This window comes from Simochromis diagramma, unplaced genomic scaffold (genome assembly GCF_900408965.1).
Source record: "Simochromis diagramma unplaced genomic scaffold, fSimDia1.1 OVJJ01000565.1, whole genome shotgun sequence".
In the NCBI taxonomy this organism is placed as follows: Eukaryota; Metazoa; Chordata; class Actinopteri; order Cichliformes; family Cichlidae; genus Simochromis; species Simochromis diagramma.
Window position 1 is genome coordinate 3,490,019 of NW_024387304.1, and position 6,203 is coordinate 3,496,221.

General features: G+C 43.1%; 1 long non-coding RNA gene across 1 annotated transcript; it reads left to right on the forward strand.

Moving 5' to 3' along the window:
• The first annotated feature begins 1,913 nt into the window (after nucleotides 1-1,913).
• LOC120716670 lies at nucleotides 1,914-6,203 on the forward strand. Its single transcript, XR_005692017.1, has 2 exons — nucleotides 1,914-2,050; nucleotides 5,428-6,203. It is a non-coding gene; the product is annotated as an uncharacterized LOC120716670 (long non-coding RNA).

The following is a 6,203-nucleotide window of genomic DNA, read 5'->3' on the forward strand; positions in this document are numbered from 1 at the left end:
AGAACCCTGAGACTGTATGCCAAACAGTACAGAACCACTGTCCAGGATGAGACGATAAACATTCACATCAGGATCATGGCCACAACGAACAATGTGCTTAGTGAATACCTCAGACAGCAGAAACCCAAGAAAGAAAAAAAGGAGCAAGTAGAAAATCTGTCATGGAGCCAGAGGCCCCTGCGTGGTATGTATCACCGGCAGACAGGATTCCTGGATGTCAGCCACTTCCTCTGTCAGTGGCTGGACAAAGCTGGACTGAAGGACAGCACAGAGGCACTAGTCATGGCAGCACAGGACAAGCTGTATGCACAAGATTCATAGAGGCTGGGGGCTACCACACCAGGCAAGATCCCCAGTGCAGGCTGTGTAAAGATGCCCCAGAGACGATCCAGCACATAACAGCAGGGTGTAAGATGGTAGCAGGCAGGGCATACATGAGGCGCCATAACCAAATAGCTGGCATAGTATACTTTAACTTCTGAGCCGATTATGGCCTGGAAGTCCCGAGGTCAAAATGGGACACAAGCCAAGATCCTGTGGGTCTTCCAGATACAGATAGATAAACAGGTAATTAGGGATGGGTATCATTTAGGTTTTATCCGATACCGGTGCCAAACCGGTACATTTGAAATGGTGCTGGTGCTTAAACAGTGCTCGAACCGGTGCTTAAAGAATGGAGAACACAAACTTTGTCCAAAAAGCTTTTATGTTTTTATTTTTAGCAGTCTCTTTTTTTCTGCAAAATGATAACCAAGTTAGCCTTTTCTGTTGATACAACATACCTCCTTTGGTTGGAACCGGTGCTTAAACAATGGAAAACACAAAATTTGTCCTAAAACCTCTCATGTTTAGCTGTTTTTTTTTGTAAAAAGATAACAGTGTTAGCCTTTTCTGCAGCTATAGGGCATATATGGTATCACTCTATCAAATAACAAGACAGCCGCATGTAACTACGACGGTGTTTGCTAGTTCACCTTACGTGCATTAATTTAATAACGTGGTTAGCCTACTCAACATAAATTACACACGAACAACATTAAGCTACTCACCCAGAGAAGAACGGCTGCTGCCGCCATCATCATCCGTCATCATTTCTGCTACACTGGCAGGGCTAGAGGCCAGGTTTTTCATCAGATTTGAGGAGTTACCTCCTTTGCACAGTATCACCTTAAAGCACTTGTTGCAGGCTGCTGAGTTTGCATCTTTTGCTGTGAAGTACAGCAAGACTTTTGACCGCTTCGCGTTGGACATTTTTAATCTGTAACTCTGCTCTAAAAGAACGTACGTACCTGGGCCCGCCTACTATCCTTGGATAGTCTGGTTACTACCGTTTATGTCAGAATGGTACCGGATACCGGTACCCATCCCTACCGGTGATGGCTAACAGCCTAACATCGTAGTGATGGACAAGCAGAGGAAGACGGCTGTAGTGATAAAACACAGCTATACTGAATGACAACAAAGATGCTGCGCAAGACCTCTGGGGGCTTGAGAAGTGTATTTGTGTGGGTGGGTGTGTGTTGGGGGCACTGCCCTGAGTGTTCCAGTTGCAACGAGGACTACTGCTGCTTTCAATCTCCACATCTTCTTGAGCTCTCCTCTCAGCTCTTGGCACTTCTCGAGCTGCTATCATTCAGTATAGCTACATCTGTCACTACAGCTGTCTTCCTCTTGGTTTCCCATCACCAGTTTTTCTGTCTGTATCTGCAAGTCCCACAGGATCTTAACTCGGTCATTCTCAACTACCCTAAGGGGACATTTGGTTATGGTGTTCTATGTATGCCATACCTGCTAGCATCTTGCACCTTGTTGCTATGTGCTGAAATTTTCTCATTAGCATCTCTGTACAGCCTACGGGGTCTTGTTCCTATTCTGCCATATTAGTGCTGTCTCTGTGCTGTCTTTCAGTTCAGCTTTGTCCAGCCACTGACAGGATTTGTGGATGTCAGTCTCTTCTTCTGTCTGATGGTGGCACATACCGTGCAGGTTCCCATCCTTCCGTGATGGTTCCTTTTCCTGCTTCTCTTCTCTCGGGATTCTGCTGCAAGAGGTATTCACTAATGTTACGTTCCCCTGGGGGGGTCTAGGCGGTGAGGGGGAAGTAACAAAAGTGACCGGGTCAGAAAAAGGAGTCAAGGAGGCGAAACAGTTAAATAAAACAGTTTATTTGAAGAATCACAAAAAGAGACGGCAAGCGCTATCACCATAAAGTAACCAAACAAACTCAGGCGTTGGTCAATAAAGCATAAAGTCAAAGGAAAACGCCGCTCACTAGCTGAAAACCACAAAACACAGCTCACCAGCTGGAAACCCCACAAAAGCACTCAGCTCACTAGCTGTAAACCACACAAATGGCACTCTGGCCTAGAGCTCACCTTTCTCGGGGCTTAAATACCCTTAATTGCTGATGGGAGTCAGCTGCGCCGGAGGGAAAGGTGGCATCTCAGGTAGGAGGTAGTGGGACACGCCCACACAGGCACCCTCAGGAGAGAGAGAGGCCCTGCTAGGGCCGTAACACTAAACTATAGTGAATACATCTAAACTAAACTAAAACAAACTAACAAAAAACTAAATCTTTGTTGTCTCATCCTGGATAGTAGTTCTGACACTGACTAGTTCTCATCTTCCTTCCACTTTGCATACAGTCTCAGGGTGCTGGATTTGGGGCTAACCCTCCATGCACGGAAGGAGATTTCTTGTCTTGATGTTAGTGGCTTCAGTTTCCCCTTTGGCCATCTGATTATTCCAGCAGGATATTTGATTACTGGCAAGGCAGCATTGTAAGATGATGAAAGATTTACCCTCAGGCCCCCTCCTTGATTCAGAGATCGTCTTTCCCTTTTTCGTAAATGGCCTCCTTGACTCCAAACCACCGTCCAGGATGTGTATATCCTTATCAGTAAAAGAGTGGCAGCTCGCCTGTATGTGTAAATAGACTGGAGTCAGACATAATTTTTATTGGTAGTCCTCTAATGTCCTGTTTCCTGGAAGTTTCAGTTTGCTGTGCTCAGTTCTGTCACAAATTTCCACAGACATCATCCCATCCCCCACTAGAACTCAGCCCAAAAAGCTGATAAGAGTCACACCCAAATGAATGAATAAATGTTTACAGGGAATAGATTTTTTGGTCTGAGTGGTCAAAGTGTAAAGTTTTATCCATCTATTTTATATTTTCAAAACTTAGAGATATTTTTTTTATAATTTAACAGGTGAAGATATTCGAGAATGAAAACTATCAAGATAATGTAACATTCTATTTAATTGTATTTATATGGCACCAAATCTAACCTACAACAACTCGGCAATATCCTACAGTAATACTGATAAAGCAAATGACCTCCTTTGAGCAAGTACTTAGCCAAGCTACCTATACAAGTAACTTTGCAGATGCAGAAATTTTTCTGTACCTTTCCTCAGATCTGTGCCTCAATACAATCCTGTCTCAGAGGTCTACAGACAATTCCTTGGACTTCACGGCTTGGTTTGTGCTCCAATGTGCACTGTTACATATGGGACCTTATATAGACAAGTGTGTGCCTTTCCCAGTCATGTCCAATCAACTGAATTTATCACAGGTGGACTGCAGTCAATTTTTAGAAACATCTGATATGTAATCAATTGAAACAGAATGAGTGTCAGAGAGTTACAGTGGCTTGCAAAAGTTTTCGGCCCCCTTGAACTTTTCCACATTTTGTCACATTACAGCCACAAACATGGATCAATTTTATTGGAATTCCACGTGAAAGACCAACACAAAGTGGTGTACACGTGAGAAGTGGAACGAAAATCATACATGATTCCAAACATTTTTTACAAATAAATAACTGAAAAGTGGGGTGTGCGTAATTATTCAGCCCCCTGAGTTGATACTTTGTAGAACCACCTTTTGCTGCAATTACAGCTGCCAGTCTTTTAGGGTTTGTCTCTACCAGCTTTGCACATCTACAGACTGAAATTCTTGCCCATTCTTCTTTGCAAAACAGCTCCAGCTCAGTCAGATTAGATGGACAGTGTTTGTGAACAGCAGTTTTCAGATCTTGCCACAGATTCTCGATTGGATTTAGATCTGGACTTTGACTGGGCCGTTCTAACACATGGATATGTTTTGTTTTAAACCACTGCATTGTTGCCCTGGCTTTATGTTCAGGGTCGTTGTCCTGCTGGAAGGTGAACCTCCACCTCAGTCTCAAGTCTTTTGCAGACTCCAAGAGGTTTTCTTCCAAGATTGCCCTGTATTTGGCTCCATCCATCTTCCCATCAACTCTGACCAGCTTCCCTGTCCCTGCTGAAGAGAAGCACCCCCAGAGCATGATGCTGCCACCACCATATCAGACAGTGGGGATGGTGTGTTCAGAGTGATGTGCAGTGTTAGTTTTCCGCCACACAGAGCGTTTTGCATTTTGGCCAAAAAGTTCCATGTTGGTCTCATCTGACCAGAGCACCTTCTTCCACATGTTTGCTGTGTCCCCCACATGGCTTGTGGCAAACTGCAAACGGGACTTCTTATGGTTTTCTGTTAACAATGGCTTTCTTCTTGCCACTCTTCCATAAAGGCCAACTTTGTGCAATGCACGACTAATAGTTGTCCTATGGACAGATTCCCCCACCTGAGCTGTAGATCTCTGCAGCTCGTCCAGAGTCACCATGGGCCTCTTGGCTGCATTTCTGATCAGCCCTCTCTTTGTTCGGCCTGTGAGTTTAGGTGGACGGCCTTGTCTTGGTAGGTTTACAGTTGTGCCATACTCCTTCCATTTCTGAATGAGCGCTTGAATAGTTCTCCGTGGGATGTTCGAGGCTTGAGAAATCTTTTTGTAGCCTAAGCCTCCTTTAAATTCCTCAATAACTTTATCCCTGACCTGTCTGGTGTGTTCTTTGGACTTCATGGTGTTGTTGCTCCCAATATTCTCTTAGACAACCTCTGAGGCCGTCACAGAGCAGCTGTACTTGTACTGACATTAGATTACACACAGGTGCTCTCTGTTTAGTCATTAGCACTCATCAGGCAATGTCTATGGGCAACTGACTGCACTCAGAACAAAGGGGGCTGAATAATTATGCACACCCCACTTTGCAGTCATCGCACTTGTAGTATGGCTGGACTGTCGTTAAAACATGTGATATCATCGAAACAGTGAGAACAAAGTGGCTGTTTGGAGGGAAAGTGCAGGGCTTTTTTCTCATCGTGGCTTTAAATGCATTTATCATGTCAACAGCAGTCTTACCTTTTCCTTGCAGCTCACAGTTCAGATAGTTCAGTTTCCCAGTGCCACAGCAAGTGAGACATACACCCTTTGTTTACCTGTGATTAAAAACAAACTCTTCCTCCCAGTAACTGTGAAAATGGTCAATTTTATTTGGCTTCTCTGCCATGTTTTTCTGTATACCAAGTGTTTGTGAGTAAATACTGTTTTTCTTCTTCCCCTGCAGTGGTGTCACCATGAAACCTCAGAGCTGGCTCAGAAGGAACTGGCTGTGGGCCGTCTCTGGTGCCTTTGTGACTATCCACCTGGCTACATGGATAATGCAGAGAACTATGAAGAGTGTGGTGCGCTCTGAGGTTGCAGTCAAAAAGAAAACTGTTGAAGGGAGACCAGACTGATTTTTATTTAAGTCCCTGGAATGATGGAAGGATAGAAATCAGCCTCCAGACGACTGTGCCCAGCATTAACTGATAAAGACTGTACTCTATCCACATCCATCCACATCCACTTGAGAATGTCAAGTTTGAAACGATTGCTGTAAAAAATCAGTTTTGTTGGACAGTTTGACACTTTTCTTGAGTTAGTTAAAAATAAATTGATGTTTCAAGTTGTGATTTAAAGTAATTAAAAACATGGAAATGTATATTTCAATAAAATAAATGTCGTGATTAAGACTTTTTTTTATGTTGATTTAAAGGGTGGACTTACTCAGCTTCACAGTGTATTGTTGGAAGATTGTATTTATTTCTTCATGTTAACCAATTCAGTTTAAACACCTAAAATTATAGATGTCAGTGCTGCTAACAAGAATTATCTTAAACTAAAGCACGAATAGTCAAATTTTATTTCAACTGGGGCAGACACTTAAAACCACAGTATTAATACTGTGTTAAAAATGTATCCAAAATGATTTGTTTCTTGTCATTAAGAAAAAAACATTGTTTCATTAAATGTGATTGTTTTCATATCCATATCAAATAAATCTGTTGGAATCTCCCCTTA